General features: G+C 42.4%; 1 protein-coding gene across 4 annotated transcripts in view; it reads left to right on the top strand.

The window, feature by feature from the left end:
• Window positions 1-2803: 2803 nt before the first annotated feature.
• The window catches only part of RB1CC1 (RB1 inducible coiled-coil 1), an 81586-nt gene continuing 67420 nt past the window's right edge, over window positions 2804-16969 (top strand). For 2 of the 4 annotated variants that reach the window (XM_049818648.1, XM_049818619.1), the window contains exons 1-3: window positions 2873-2967; window positions 12228-12315; window positions 16714-16832. The gene's annotated coding sequence lies outside the window, so the exon portion shown is untranslated. The other 2 variants (XM_049818638.1, XM_049818628.1) reach the window with 2 other exon arrangements.

Here is a 16969-nt window from a genome sequence, read left to right as displayed (position 1 = left end):
TGCACTGTACTGGCTCTACCCCAGACCCACCTTCTCACCATGGACTTGTACGCCAGTCACTGAACTCGTGGCTGAACCAGGTTTTTGTCACCAGACCTCACTCTGGTACTGTGGGATTGTGCCCCTTGTCCATGATGGTGCCCCTTGCTGCCTTGCTGCCAGCCTTGGCTCTCAGCTTGCTGAGCAGCCAATTCTTTTTGCTCCCTGACTACAGCTGCATAAACATGTAGTTTAAGAGAGACACATTCTTTTGTATACCAAATTTAGCACCCAAAATTAAAAGCACACAGTGAAAAACTTCTTCAACCTTCTTGTCTAGTTTACAGAATGTGCAAAAAAATATACAGGTGAATCCTAAACCGTATGTTGGAAGAATAATAACCTACACTTGGTACAGCACTTTGAAAATGTGAAGAATTATCAGCAGCCCTGATTTAATGCTTTCTTTTCATATATCCTGGAGCAAAATAATTTTCATAAAATACTGCTTTTCTTCAGGATAGAAGTGCTAGATACAATGTTAAGTTTTTATTCAGACAGGCTCATGAAAAAACCCTGTAATTAGTTGCTTGGCATGAAGTGGTTCTGGATCATTTTGAGAGGAAGCAACATAATGAAATGTTACAAGAACAAGCCAGACCAACCTGCTCTGCTAGCAGCACTTTGCTTACTCCCCAGTTCTTGCTTCAGTCCTGCCTGAGCTCCCTCTCAAATCAAGTTGTCCCACACATGCTGTAAAAAACCGAACGGTGCTTAAGTGCCTGGAGCCTCATTTTATGCAAGTGCTGAGAGCTTGAGTGGCAAAGGTGCTTTGCCAGAAAACTACAAACCCTGTTGGTGCTGCAGTTTCAGTGTTGGAATAGTTGCTGTTGCTTCTCTCGCTGATCTCTCAGATCCTCAAACTGCAAAAGGCCACTCTCAGTAGTATCTTCTCAAGACAAGTTTAATGAGGCTTACTGGTGCTTCAGGCTTACTAAACCTCAAAGTTGTTTGTCACCTCTGGCTTATCTCCCTGTTTAGAGCATGTATGGCACTTGTTTTGTGATGTTTCTAGCTGGATGTCATTCCCTTCACCCTAAAGATTAGTCCTTCATCACATTCAAAGAATTTATGAAGACGACAACCATCCTGCAAAAAGCAGAAGTCGACACCTAGAGAACTAAAACACCACTTAACTTTGATATAATCAGTGTTATATTACACAAAGATGACTTGAATTGCTTTGTTAGAAACTCGTATTTCCCATTATGTCTGTTCATCTGAGTACCAGTGTCTTCTCAGCTCCATTCACTGTTGCAGTCTGAAGTGCCAAAGATGTCTTTCATAATGTAATTCAGACAGGTCTCCCAACAAGCTGCAAAATTGGAGAGCACTTGTTTATCAGGTGCCACAAGGTGGCAACTGGGGGTAGCGAGGCCACGTTTACTTTCAAAGCCCATGGCAGTGACATTGTCCAAGAGCAAATACCTGTCTGGACAGGCTGTGACCATTCAACATTGTCTTTAACATGACAGACAGGCAGCAAGCTCTTCAACGTGGCAGAAGTAGCTATTAAAGAGTTCATTGTGAAATCCGTAAGCCTGGTCCAGCTTGTGAGAAGTGGTAGACTTACAAGCTGATGAATTAGAAGTAAAAAATAGAATTAGGTGAAGGGCTGTACATATGAGGTTTAAACAGAGCTAAGAGGTAACTTTAGGCAAGAAACAGAAAATGCTTTACATAATGAACCTATCTATTTTACTGAATGCATCTGTCCTGCAGGCTGAAGATGAGATGCTTGTGCTCTCTTTTGCATTCCTCTTCTGACATCACACTCTGCTTCACACTCTGGCCACGATATTGTGCTTTGAATTTCTTATATTCCATGACCTGCTGCTTATAGTATATGTTATGGAAGAAGGAGAGATCACGGTGAGGCAGCAGAGAAGGTATGACCCAGCCGTACGCTGTGATGAAAGGATCTTTGCTGGAGGACGTCCGTAACTCCAGCATCGTGACCCCCACCTGCAGTTCTGAGTGAAACAATCCGCCCTTCTCTGATTTATGTGGCTACGTCCACATCTCAAAGAAAAGTTCAGCAGGCTAAGCCTCTGAAGAAACCTATAATAAAAGAGAAACCTGAAAGTGACCTGCGCAAGATTCACTTTCGTTTTCTCGGGACAAGAAGACGAGGCCGGTTCCTACCCTACAGCTGAGGGTCTGCTTTGTGTCGAAAGCTCTGGGAGCCCCCAGAGGGGCCCATCCTTCCCCCCGGCCCTTGCGGGCGGGCAGGCAGACAGTAAAAGCAGCCCGGCCTGGCCGGTGAGTACACCCGCAGCCGCCCCCTCTTGACGGGGGGGGGGATGAATTTAACGTTCGTTAAACGCGGAGGAGGAGCCCTGGTCGCTTCGTTACCCGTGCCGGGATGAGGCCCAGGCGGCCCGTGTGTCCGTCTCCCCCCCCGCCCCGCCGGGGAGACCTCGGAACGGGCATCGCCAGAGGCCGGGACGGTTAACGGCCGCCGGTCACGAGCGCCCCCCGCCCCGCGCTTCAACGGTCTCCGGGGTCTCCCGGGGTGAGCGCGAGGGCGCGACTTCCGCCTCTCCTGGGCCCGCGCGCTGCCGCCGCCGCCGCTTCCGCCGCGCGGTTCCTCCTCCGGGCCGCCCTCTCCCGGCATGCGCTCGCGCCGGAAGCGGCTGACGACAATAACAAACATCGGCGGCGGCGGCGGCGGCTGCGCCAGGACTCCCCGTCCCCGCGCTGCCCGGCCCGGCCCGGCCCTGCCCGCCCTGCCTTGCTGGCCCCGCGCCGCCTTCCCCGCCTGCCAGTCCGCCGCCTCTCCCTCCCTGCCGGGGCGCGGTGACCGCCGAGGAGGTGCGTTGCCCCCGCGAAGCCGCCGGGCCCGGCCGCGCGGGGCGGGGGGGACGCGCCGCTGCCGCCGCCGCCACCGCCGCCGCAGGATGCGCGGCGCTGGCCGGGAACCCTCGGGTGAGTGCCGCCGGGGAAGGCGCGGGCTCCCTCCGCCGCCGCCTCGCTCCCCGTCTCGGCCGCTCCCAACTGGGGGAGGGCGGGTGGGCGGCCTCGGGAAGAAGGGGCGGCGGTCCCAGCTCTGGGCGCGGGGCTGCAGCCGTGGGGCGGGCGACGAGGAGCTGGGAGGCGGGGGTGGGGAGGACCGGGGTCCCGCGGCCGGCTCCGGTCCCGGGGTGGCGGGGTGACCCCCGCGCAGCCGGCGGGGGAGGGAAGGGGGGGCGGCGGCTCCCAGGTGGCAGGTGGCGGGGCAGCGCCGGGCGGGCCGGGGGGCTCGCTCCCTCCCTCCCTCCCTGCCCGGGGCTCCGCTGCCGGGGCGAGGGATCGGCGGTGAAGTTACTACGAGGAATGACTCAGCCCGGCTGCGCCTCCGTGCTCGCGGTCGGCAGCGGTCGGCGGAGCGCCGTGCAGAAGCGTTGTGTTTACAAACGTTGTGCTGCCTTTCCCTCGGTTGTTTACTTCTTTCCGCTCCCGAGGAAGCGTACCTCGTGTGCCGAGCTTTCCTGTCGGTTCCTCGTTATTGCTTTCTAGTAGACTTTTCAGGCCGTGTTGTGGATCCGTGCTGGCATTTCTTTCTCAGTACCCCGAAAGTTCTGGCTGACACTGATCCTGAGGTAGAAATGCTAATATGAATGCTGGGAAAATGAAACGAACTGATCATTGTAACACCCGTGTTTCTTTCTTGACTTCATCTAGAGATGGAAAAAAACCCCTAAAATAACCGTGTCTGAACCCGGGATACTTGGAACCAACCCATAAGCATTACTTTAGTTCTCTTGTAGTCTCTCCAGCAGCATCTTTTTTTGTGTTATTTGTTTTTTTTGTCTGAAGTAATTAAGTGGTATGTTCTGGCCGTGAGCTGTTCGTTCCCCGTGGTTCATATTTAAAGCTTTCACCTTTATTTCTTTATGGGAGCGAATGAGGAGGTTGATTGTTTTCTTGTGCCGCTCATATAAACGTGCCTTAGAAGTAGCTCGTGCCGTTGGCTTTATGGAAAAACTTACGCTTCTGAAGGTGTTTGGTGGACTGCATGGTAAAGGATACTTCAGTGGTGCTGGAGAAGTAATGAGCATGGAAAAACATGCTGCTTACAGCTGAAGTTCATACAGCTGGGAAGTACTGTAAGGAATACTAGGCACTGTAGATACTTAATAATAATAAACTTGTGTGCTATTGTGGTACATTTAAGTTGTGAACTTTAAGAAAGTTTAATATCTAGTACCTTGGGAAGTTTTTAGAAGATGAAGCGCACGTGAAGAAAGGACTTTGCTATTATCTAATGTTCTAATGTAAACTTCAGTGCCAAGAAGTAATATTAACAAGAAAGAAATTAGGTGTTTAAACATCGTTAAGTTTAGTTTAAATGAAAGTGTGCAGAGGATATATTTGTACTTATTCTAAATGCTGTCTGGAACTCAAAATGGTTATGTTATGTTGGGAGTAGTAAAGAAAACATCTTACTGAAGAATGTGAGGTAAGGGACTTCAGCTGTGCCAGTTATAGAACTGGAAATACAAATGGGATCTTTTGGGATGACAGATTAGTGTAAGATAGACCTAATATTACTTTGGAAGTATATTATTGTTGTATACTTTGTACAAGTAGCTGGGGTTTTTTTGTAGATTTAGAGAGAAAAAAAAAAGCAAACCTATCTTATGCTGTATTGCGTTGATCTAGCCTTGTGCTCAGCACAGATTTGGGTTAGTAGTCTCTGAGACCATGTTCGAGGGGCTGGCTCTCTCCCCATGTCGTGTTACCATATTTATAATTAGAAGTGTATGCAGCAGACTTGCACTCTGACTGGAGAAGAGGGCAAGGGTTATTTTGAGGTCTTTTGTGGTGTCTGTTTAAAACATTGTCCCTGCATGTTGTCCGAACACAGCTAAGGTTACACAGTCTTGTGAAAAATTAAGGTGAAGAAAATAATTTATAAACTCTTAGTACATTTCTTAGAATTTCTGTTATTCTCCTTAAGTAACGGGTGAGCGTATGTGAGGGGATAGGAATAGCACATGTCTATTTGTTCCTTTTGATAAGAGAGTAGCAGTTACAGTACGATCATTGGAAAGAATTTTTCTGTATGTTATCCCGCAGGGTAGCTTGTTACCGATGTGTTCATAAATCTTTATTTGGTTTTAAGCCAGCAGTTAGTTTCTGTGGAAGGCTGGCTTACAGTGGTGTGAGGGTCTTGAGACTTCTATTGCACAGATTGAGTTCATTCGCATATTGTGGTAAAGTGAAGCAAGTTAAAATGAAAAACTATAGCATGCGTAACTGGCCGTCACACGAGCTACTTCAGAGTCACTTTGGACAGTGTCCAGGCAGTCATGTGTCTGCTTCTACATGCGCATATTGCTCAAGAAAGTTGTGCTCCTCATTTTGGTCCACAGCTCAGTGACGTTATATATGGAGTTTCTGAACAGGAAATAAAGACGTTTTTAACACCCTACTACTTTAAAGAACCCTGCTAATGGTTAGCATTGTGATGCAAAGTTGATGATCAGTATCACTGAGTAGCAAACACTTGATTACAAGATGCCAACTTAAATAATAATGTTGTATTATACTGCAGGGTCTGATGGAATGCACTGATTCCAAGGGGGGGGGGGGGGGCAAAAAAAAGTATCAGTAATATGTAAATTACTAATCTAATTGCTAAAATTACAAAGTGTCTATTTTGTAGCTGATTTGTCAGAGTAATGATTTCAGTGTACCAGCTGAAAGATCCTTGCATGAATTCTTTGTTGTAAAAGCCTACAGCATGATTAATGGTGATAGAGAAATTGCTAACAATGATTTTTTGTGAGCTAATTAGCATTCTGTGGTTATTGTGAAAGTCACTTTTCTATTTATGAGTTAATTCATATTGCAGATCGACTTCTAATTTAGTTTTGAGTTCAGCTGAAAGAGAAGTTGGAACACATCATAGCCATGTATCAGCTCTTTCTATCCCCATTTGTAAGCAGGGTTGGAAGTGGATATACTTTGATTATGTGTTTTCTAATGGGATTTGAGCATAACTAAATGGTTAATAATACATAAATAATATCTAAGTCTCAGTTGTTGGCATTTGTCAATAAAAATATCAAAATAAATTTATTGATACAAAACTTTCATTCAGAGATTCAGATGGGGCTGGCTACTGTTGGCTCATCAGGAGAACCACCTGGGATGTCAGGGCAATTCTTGCTTGTCTTCTGTCCACCTCCAGGTGTGTGTTTTTCTTTTTACTGTTCATGTTTGCAGTCCATGATTCCAGTAGGTTTCTGAGTTCAAACTATCAGCTAGAACTACCAGCTCAAGCAACAGCTCAGCGTAGCTTTTTACATGCCTCTAAGATGTTGACAGTTTCTTTTGGGAACAGATTTCACAGTTGGGCCTGCTGTCTGTATCGCATCAAGGTGAAATGATTACAGTGTGCTATATATAAATCTCCAGTAGTTTGTGCATCTAGAAGATTATCTGTTGTAGAATGTGGTAGCCTGCTTTCTATGTGAAATGAGTTGTTCAAGTGTTATATGAATTTCAATCTGACTTGTATTAATTACCTGTTGATTGAAAGTAAAATGTAAAACTGCTTTGTTGACTAGTTGGGTTCCAAATGTCCTGCACCTGTCTTGCTGTGTGCCATAGGTTCAATGAGAAGAATGATGTGTGAGTATTTGCGAGCAGCTCTGCTTAAGGAATGTTCTGATTGGTCTCTGACTTCAGAACATACTTTTATTTTCTTGTTATGAAATAGCTCGTGTTTTCTTACCTCATAAGACCTATTTTTGAAACAGTATTTTTGTTTTTTTCAGGACAGTAGGAAAGTTGTGGTGGTTTAATAGCATGTTAAGTATTTCAATTGCCTGTTCTTTTTATTTGGAGGGATTAGGTGACACTAGTGTCTGTATGATAGAAACACAATACATCAATCTTCATTATTTTTCTTGAAGATGTGTTTGAAAGGCCAGTATGCTGTTTTCAGTTTGAACAGATTGAAAACTGTATTTTAGAGGTAGGAAGCAGCATTGAAGAACTAATTAAAGGGAAAGTTTTACTTCTATCATGGATTAAAAAAAATCAGACCACTCTTAGCAAAGATAAAATATAAATTCTGTGAAGAATGGCACTTCACTGAGATCCAATTTCTGAACTTTTGAGGTAGCTGCTCCTAAATTCCCAAATTTTGTTTTGATTTAGTGTTCAGGTTCTCTTTTGTAACTGACTTATCTGCTGCTTTTTTGCATGCTTGAATATGTTCATGCTACCTTCTGTAAAATACGCTCTTTTGTGCATTATGTATATTGCACATATGGCTGCAGCAATTTTTGCTCTTTATTATTTGAATGGTGGTGTTTTCCTGATATTGCAGGGGCTTTAAATGTCAGTGGTTTATCTCAAATTTTATTTTGGGTTTGTTGATGCCAAGTAGCTGTGCTAGTGTGTCAGAAGTGTGGATATTTGACCTTTATTTAGGGTAGTTGTGCCTAGGATAGACAGTTCATACTGACAAAATGGTGCTTTTATTTATACAGTTTTCCTTCCATCCTCCAGAGTGTGTATTTTTATTAAATTCAGATGAAGTGGAGATTCTTATGTAAGAATATATTGTGTAACTGCACCAACTCTTCTAATTTATTATGCTTATGCTATATTGCAAGTATTTTGGTAGTAAACTCAAGATGACTTGTCTAATGTAATTAAAAATACTCTTTACAAATACTTGTATTATCTGCTGATTGAAGGAGACTTGATTCAAACCCAGTGAATGGTTCTTTAAACAAAAAATGAAAATATGACTCAAAATTCTCAGTTCTGTCTGAACGAAAAGAGGGGGTGTAATGTGTAAACTTTCCTTTACTTATCTCTGAGACTTTCACATAATATAACTATAAATTTCAAAAAGCAAATGTAATGTAACAACAATTTCACATGCATGTTATGGCTGCAGACAGCACAACTAGGGTTCAATAAGGTAGAAGTACAGTTACGATATCTCAGCAGTTGTGTTTATTTATTTTTTTTTTGTGAGGTTGTGTAGTGCTTCAGTTGGTAATATTCCATAAAGGGCTTTATTAGTGCACTTTGTTAGCTCTTTTAAACTACCAAAGATTTATCCCAGAAAGTTAAAGAAGGGCAGTTGAACATTACTAAACACTTTCTTAAGATAAGATGAAATTTAACATTCTTCAAACCCATCCTGGAGCTTTTCTGATTTCTCAATACATTGCTGTTGTTGTCTTTCTGATTGATACTAATAGAGATCTGAAGGGGATTTGTAACTATGTAACATGCAAATAGAGTAGTAAGCTGCTTTGCCAAAAATCTAGACATGATTTTTGAACATGTATTCATATGGAGGGTAGGGGTTATGTTGACTCTGCATGTCGCTGATGGTCCTTTACTTGTCTGTTTCAGATACCACTGAAAGAAAAGAATGTTGATAAATAGGAAGAGGTTCATAGGTGATGTGAATTATAAAGGAACTTAAAAATAAGAAATTAGAGAAATTCCATCTTTAGATCATGAAAGTTCAAATGCTAAATTTATAAACATCCACATGAATAAGAAAAATTTGAAACAAATTTGGTAGTTGGTAAACTGTTCAAATGATTAGCAAGATGGTGGTGGATTTCCTTATTACTAGAAAACTTTAATGTTACTCTAAAATATGGTTAATGAAGGAACAACCTGTGACTTTTATGTAGGCAACCAGACTAAATCACAAGGATCTTTACTTGTCTTACATTTCATTATTTTACTTGCTTTTCTATCCCTAGTGTTTCCATTCCTGTGAAATAAATGCCATTTAATCAGTCTTACTTTCTGTGCTTTCATCCTTTAAAGTAGGTCTGGCCAAGTTACCTTGTACTATCCACATAAAAGAGGGAAAAAAAACCCTGGTGCTGTTATGATGGTGTATCTGGAGAGAGAAGGGCAGGAAAAGTGGCCTCATGGTCTATATTTTGAGAAACTCTGTCCTCAATTCTGTCTGTAGTAATTTTTGAGTTACTTTAGCCTGCTCTTTCAGAGGATACTGGCATTTTTTTAAAAGGGTACCATTTATAAGAAGTTATCTATTGGTAATTGATGATGGCATGGGCAGTTATGGATGTGAATGATGCCTTCTGGAAATTCTCACTTGTCTTCTTGGATGATGGTGCTGATGTTCAGTAGCCCCTGTAGTCATCGGCCTCTTTCTCGCCTTTTTTGTAGTGTGACAGTTTATGGAGCTGTGTAGCGAACTGGATCATGGACCTAATTTGACCTAGCAGTAACTTGGGGAAGTATACTGTTTGTAACTTAATTACAGCAAAGTAATGCAGTTTCGTCCATAGAATTGTGGAAAGTTGCACCACTGAAAGTTGGTGCAGGGAGAGGACCAGAAGAAGAACTGGCTGAGGAAAGGGATTCATAAGTCTGGTGCTCTTACTATAACCAGTGTTTATGTGATTGTGGTCTTGGTTAACCAGAGAGAGAGTGTTAGTGAAAGAAGTATTGGTGCCGACTTGTCTGAGTTTGATGTAAGAAATAAAGGAATTTTTCGTGGTTGTTTCTTGCAGAATTGTTTGCAAACACTAAGATTTTTACATGCTAATTATTTTTAAAGAGTATATGTCTACAGGGAGAACCTTCCTACCAGTATGGAGTCAGTCAGTAACTTGAATAGAACCACCTGAAGCTCCGCATACCCAGGAGCACCATTCTTTGCAGAGTGAATGTATTAATCTCTGTAATTGGAGGGAGACTTGTAGTCTGCACATGCTTTTGAAATGGCAAAATTACACATAACTGAAGGTTTTGTCAGCTTTTTTTAACTTTGTCAAAAACCAAGTCACAGACAGCTGTGGAAAGACTGTTTCCATCAATTAGAAACAAAAAAAAAGAAAGAAAAAGGGTACTTCTGCAGGCTGTGGGTTCTTTCCTAGCAATAAGAATGTCAGAAACCCTTGGTTTGTTTTCTGAATTGTACCTGTTAACTGAGGCACAGAAGTCTCACTTTCTGTCAGGTAAGAGATGTGGGGTTTTGAAAAATGATAAAGCATTGTGGGTTTTTGTTGTTTTGTTTTTGTGGGTTTTGTTTGTTTGTTTTGGGTTTTTTTGTGGGTGGTTGTTTGGGTTTTTTTGTTGCTGTTGGAGGAGAAAGAAAAACCTTTGCCTGATATATTATAGGGGTAGTGTTTTGGTAGCTCCTCAAATCAGTGAAAACAGCAGTGTAAATAGATGCTAACCTTCAGATCTGAAGTTTGATAACTATGTACATATGGAGTCATGACACAATGCCTAATAATGTGCTTGTTGCCTCATAAACATGCTTGAAACTATTGCCTTCCTAGAGTTCACAATACAGGTTGTGTCTGAACTTGTAAGAAGCTGCATTGTTTTGGGCCTCACCAATTTCAAAGCTACTCTTTAATGCACAATGTTTTCTTACCTGCCCAGATGCAGTTTCTTTTGATCTTCTGCTGTTCCACTGTTGATGTTGTTGAGCATCTGTGAAAGTATTTCTGCACCTGCTTTGCTTATGAGGAGCTTCCATGCAATTGAGTTGCAGGAGCAACTCTGAATATGGTGGTCATATGTAACTCTTACATGTAAAATGATTCATCTTGGAGCGGAGGGGGAAGCCTCTTATACTATGAAATACTGTATACTGAATTACTGAGTTTTGAAATTCCTCTTTAGTGAATTGGGAAGTAGGGACTTAGGCATGTTTCCTGGTTGCTCTGCAGAATTGCAGCTTGGTTCTTGTGCTGCGCTGAGTGGAAAAGACTTGCTTTACTGATCAGCAGCTGAGTTCGAGAGCTGTTAACACAGTGACTGTTGGAGATGCTGTAATTAAGTAACTGCCTCTGTGCCTGATGCACATCTCAACAAAGTATAAATAGAGCTCCAGATGGCACCTTACAGATGTCAGGGATTGACAGCCTTTCTTTAAGACTACAGTGTGGCTTGAACATGAGGTTTATAGGCTTTGATATGAAGTGGTAATGGGATAGGATCTCCACCTGAAGTAACGTGTCTCAGTGATTAGATGTGGTCTTCTGGTTAAATTTATTTTGGAGGAGTGGGGGATGAAATTATTCTCTGCAGCTGGGTCAGGAGGAGCCCTACTATTTATTCATCACATAGCTTAGGATTTTTTTTTAAAGTTTTACTTCAGGTTTTTAAAGTATGTTTCCTTTCAACACTTTGTTGTCCAGATAAGAGTATGCATTTGCATTGTGTTTTAGAAATTGTGCCATTTCTGTTGCTAAAGCTTTAGTAAAGAATGTGTGCCCTCATAATGAGGTCATTCTGTCTGTTCTTCTGGTGGGGTAGTAGTCTTCTGCAAAATTAAGATATTTCTGGTTAGATGCATTGGTTGCAGTATTGAAGAAAGCTCCTTGAAGTCTGCTTTTAGAGATCTTTTGTTTCCTTGAACTCAGCTTCAGTCTCTATGTTCATTTTCCTTTGATGCTAGGATTTATGTGCTATAAAATCCTTTGCTTATGAGGTGAGGTGTGCAAGTTGGATCAAGAGAGCATTTTTTGAGACAGGCACCTGAAAAAACAAGGGAAGTAGAGGTAGAAGACAGGTTTGTAGAAGAAAACAAAATTAATTGGAAGGAACATTCTGTGTTAGTCTTGTACCGTTGTCTATTGTAGAGTTGCCTAAGTCAAAGTGAAACAGGAAATACTGCTCTAAATGGAGAGGAGAGAAAGGTGAAATCACAGGAATTGCAGCATCTCAATGGCAAACCTTAATATTTGCTGTATGGAAATGAAGCACAGCTTTATAAGATGTTAATGCACCCCAAAGTTGGCGCTCCATCTCCAGAGGTAATAAAGGTATATTTTCTTTGAGGGGAGATGTTCTCCACATAAGATACTCAGTGAATGAGGAATAGCACTTGAGTCTTTTAAGCATGTGACAGACTTGTCAGCCTTTGCTTTGGATGAATTGCCCTTTTGACAGGCAGGAATTCTGCAGCGATGTGCTGTGAGACGCCTGACCCTTGTGATCAGGGGTAACATTTATGATTCATATTGGAGGCACTGTTACCTGTAGTATAGCCTCAGCTGGTCTGTAGTAAGAGAAGAGAAACTTCCTTTATTAGCAGCATACAGATGATGTTCATACAGAGCCACATGAATGTCTAATAATTAGCAGTGTGGAATTGCAGGCTTTTGAGTGAACAGTGAGAGTCTTGCCTTGCTTAGGTAGTTAAGCTAGTTCTATCTGTCTGCTTTCAGAGTTGAGCCCCTTCCAACCTGAAGATAAACATAGTGGGGAGAGAGTTTGGGCCTCTTGGTCCTCTATGACCTGGGAGATGAAGCATTGGTAAGTATGGCTCTTAGAGTACAGATGTGAAGCAGTACTTCTCTAGGCACAAAAAGCAAGGTACCTTATACCGCTGGTGTGTTGCTGTTGTAGACGATGGAATTTTAAACCACTGGGTTATAAGGAAAGCCATGACTTTGGCATAGGTCAGTTTAAATTCCAGGTAGTTAAAAGAAAAATGTATTAATGTCATTGTTTGCTTGAGTTTAGTTCGTAATCCAGTTTATAAAGGAGGCATGGGAAATGAGATGTCAGAAACATGCGCATGAAGTTAAATATTGGGATACTGTAGAGGAAGCTTAATGACTTTGAAGTGAAGTTGATAATGCCCCTTTAAACCCAAACAGCATAAATGTTGTTTTCTGTCTTTGTCCTACCCTGAATGCCATATTTCAGTGTGAAGTTGGAAGGAATTGTGCCATGAAACAATGGAACAGTCAGAACTGGATAATGGAGCAGGGATTCTGCACTTAATGGTAGAAAAAGGTGGTTAATGTAGCCATAGGATTGTTTGTGGAGTGCTATGAAACCCATGACTCCTGTACTGTAATTACAAAAAGGAGAGGTCTGTAAACAGGCATTCATTTCCTTTTACAGTTGTAACAATGAGCATGTTCTGAACTAAATAAGATACATTTCAGAACTTCTAAACAACATGCATTGAAAGTATTGATCAGCATAGACTTCAAAAGTATTCAGTTGTTGAAGAGTTCATATTGGACAGGAAAAGCTTGCAATATTTTCATGAAGTGAAGCAGATGTAGTAATTGCATTGCAATGTAAACACAATGTAGAGCAGTGAAATAAATGTTATAACCAGCATAACATATTCATGGCTGCTTTTGGTGTTTTATTAGCTAATGTAACAAAATATACATCTTCTGAATTAATTCTGGAAGCTTTCTCTACTTTGTGCTATTCTTACTATAATTTTTGTAATCTCATTCTTTTTCTTATATTCATGTCTACCATATTCTATCTGCTCTGGCAGCTGCTACAGGAGTTTCCTCTTCAGCTATTTTTCAGTGGTGTTACTGATAATTCATGGTGTTGATCATACAAGCTTCCATCCCATAATTTGAAGGATCTAGTTTATATGATGGCACGGATCTAATGTAATGCTAAAAAAGCCTGAAATTCTCTTAATGGCCTCTTGAGGTAATACAAACAGAAGAATAATAAAATGTATGTGTTTATGGATATATTGTGTTGAAGCTTGGTGGTGCCTGCCTTCACTCCAAGCTTATGTTAAAAACTTGTCTTACTGCTGACTCACAATATTCTTGAATATTGGGAACAAACTTAAAGGCTAATTTCTGATATGTAGCTGACCTTGCTTGTAATAGTCTGCTGTAACCAGACCTTTGAAAGAAGAGACTTAGGCAACTGAGACTGGTTTTCATGCATCTCCCCCTTTAATACTGGACTTTGTGGCCAGACTCAGCCAGATGTTGTCTGGAGATGCAAGATTAGGGAGAGCTCTCAAAATTCAGTTTCTTCCAGTGCTGTGAAAACAGGCAGCTGGAGAGAGGCACTTGACATAATTCCTGCTAAAGGGAGGGCTGCAGCCTGCCTTTATTGGGCATCAGTGAATCTGCAGGAGAGCTTGGTGTTAAAGGCATGTATTCTCTGAAACCTTTCACATGTTCCTGGAAGTTGCTGGAAGTACTCACTGAAATTTGTGGCAAGTTTGAGAGTGGATGAATTCAACTTTTTTTTTCTTCTTCTTTTTATTGAAAGACTAACCTACTACAAATTTGTCCTGCCTGTCTAGGTGGATTTGTGTTCCCCCAGGATTGTTTGTTGAAATGTTGGGTGGAAGAAACAACACTTGTTTTTTGACTTCTTAATGGTTGCAAAGGAATTGGAAGAATAGAGGTTATAATGTTGCAGTCCTATTTTGTGGCAGAAGTGTTTCAGTAGTTTCTTGCTATTTGTGTTAATGTGCATTACTTTGATGTAAAGCAAGTATTCATAAATTTATTTTGCTCGAGTGCAACTACTGATTGCTGATAGCTAATCTGGAAGAGGATACTTCAGTTACTGTTTTTCCAATGGTGGTACTTAAACACATTGCTTTTTTTCCCTTTTATTGCACCTTTGCTTCTGACAGGGTGACGTGTGCATTTTGCATGATGGAGTGGACAGGAGGGAGGAAGATAATAGCTCAAGTAACAGCCAAAGTGTTACATGCACATAAAATGTGTATTAGTTGTGTAATTTTTTCGTTTGTCATAAGGTTTTCAAATTTGGGATGAAGTGTTTTTTGATTTACTGGTAGTAGCATGAGTTGTATAAAATGATTTACACGTCCTAATGGTTTTCAGGCTTCGGCAAACCTATTTTTAGTAATGGATTATCACCCTTTATAGTGCCTGATCATCTTCTCAGAAAGCTTGCTAGGGCATTAACATGATAGAAATAATGTTTGTTTGCAGTTTGGGGGTTGATTGTACACTCGTCTGACTGCCCTGAGCCCAACTGCTCATCACTGCCTTCCTTGCCAAGGACTCCTTTTCCTTTGGCACCAAAATGAACTAGGGTAGCCTAAAAAGACCACCTTTGTTGATCTGGTTAATTTTGATTGTTGTGGCCAGTTGATCCTGGCTGGATGCCAGGTGCCCACCAAAGCTGCTCTGTCGCTGCCCTCCTCGGCTGCACAGGGGAGAGAAAATAGAACAAAAGGCTTGTGGGCCAAGATAAGAGCAGGGAGAGATCACTCAACCAATTATTGTCATGGGATAAACAGTCTCGACTTAAGGAAAATTAATTTATTGCCAGTCAACCAGCGTAGGGTAATGAGAAATAAGACCAAATCTCAAAACACTTTCCCTCCATCCCTCCTTTCTTCCCAGGCACAACTTCACTCCCAGATTCTCTACCTCCTCCCCCCTCAGTGGCACAGGGGGACAGGGAATGGGTGTTGCGGTCAGTTCATCACACGTTATTTCTGCTGCTTCATCCTCCTTGGGGCAGGACTCCTCACAGTCTTCCCCTGCTCCACTGTGGGGTCCCTCCCATGGGAGACAGTCCTCCACAAACTTCTCCAATGTGGGTCCTTCCCACGGGCTGCAGTTCTTCATGAACTGCTCCAGCGTGGGTCCTTTCCACAGGCTGCAGTCCTTTAGGCACAGACTGCTCCAGCGTGGGTCCCCCATGGGGTCACAAGTCCTGCCAGAAAACCTGCTCCAGCGTGGGCTCCTCTTTCCACAGATCCGCAGGTCCTGCCAGGAGCCTGCTCCAGTGTGGGCTTCCCATGGTGTCACAGCCTCCTTCGGGCACCCACCTGCTCCGGCATGGGATCCTCCCTGGGCTGCAGGTGGATATCTGCTCCACCGTGGACCTCCCTGGGCTGCAGGGGGACAGCCTGCCTCACCGTGGTCTTCCCTACCAGCTGCTGGGGAATCTCTCCTCCGGTGCCTGGAGCATCTCCTGCCCCTCCTTCTTCACTGACCTTGGGGTCTACAGTGTTGTTTCTTCCACATATTCTCACTCCTCTCTCTGGCTGCAGTTTCTGTGCCCCAGCAACTTTTTTTTTCCCCTTCTTAAATCTGTATCTCAGAGGCACCGCCTCCGTTGCTGATGGGCTCAGCCTTGGTCAGTGGCGGGTCCTTCTTGGAGCCGGCTGGCATTGGCTCTGTCGGACAATAGGGGAAGCTTCCAGCAGCTTCTCACAGAAGCCAACCCTGTAGCCCCCCCACCTCTACAAAAGTCTTGCCACCTAAACCCAATACAAGTTTAAACAGCAGATGTGGGAGAGGAAGCCCCTGGCAAGGAGGCCAGTGACAAGCATCTGGGAATGGTGACCTCTTCAGTTTATTAAAAAAAAAAATTTTAAAAAATAATCTAACAAACATTTTGAAAGTAGGTGAATGGCTTAACAAACAAGGTTACCTTTTTTCATGTAAGGAAGATGATGCTGATTCCTGAAGGAACCTGTTGGATACAGCTGCAGGATAAGACTGTTCATTCAACATCAGTAGCATGTGTGCCTTTTTTACACGGGATTTTCTTAGATAAATTGTATTTTGTTATGACTTTCTTTATTGCTCTTAGTGTCGTCATATCAGCGTTCTGCACCAGTTCTGAAAAATACTTTCAGTTAATGGAAATATGAGCAGTTCTTTTTAGTGAACTAAGTTTACCTCCTTGTAAATACTAAAGAATATCACTAACGGTTATTTTAAACCAAACTTGTGGGCAAAAATATTCTGGTATGTAGCAGTTTTGAGCAGACTTGTAACTGGATAGCATTGTTAATTAAAAAAAAAATACTACCACATAATTATTCTTTCTGGCATTGACATACACAGATTTCTGGGCTAGATGCAATGATGACCATAAAATCCTGACATTTTAATAAAACCTGTAATTGTATTCTGTATCTTTTCTTTGCAGATCTTCTCTGGCTTTGAACAGCCATGCTACTCTGTTGCCAAAAATCGAGTAAAGCGAATGTGTGCGTTTATTGTCCTCTTGAATTTGAAGAAAGTGGTAGCTTTGTATAGTGCCTGAAGGTAATTCTTTCTTTGCTTGAAGTTAAAAAGTTCGAGACTGCTGCTGTATGCATGGGAGATGCTGTCATAAATATTTTTGATCTTGATAATGTGTTTTCTTTCTGTGTTTTAAGTTGCTTTATTGTTAAGGTATGGAG

Source organism: Accipiter gentilis, chromosome 2 (genome assembly GCF_929443795.1).
Source record: "Accipiter gentilis chromosome 2, bAccGen1.1, whole genome shotgun sequence".
Taxonomy (NCBI): Eukaryota; Metazoa; Chordata; class Aves; order Accipitriformes; family Accipitridae; genus Astur; species Astur gentilis.
Note: the sequence above shows the minus strand (reverse complement) of the source record. Positions and strands in the feature narration are given on the sequence as shown.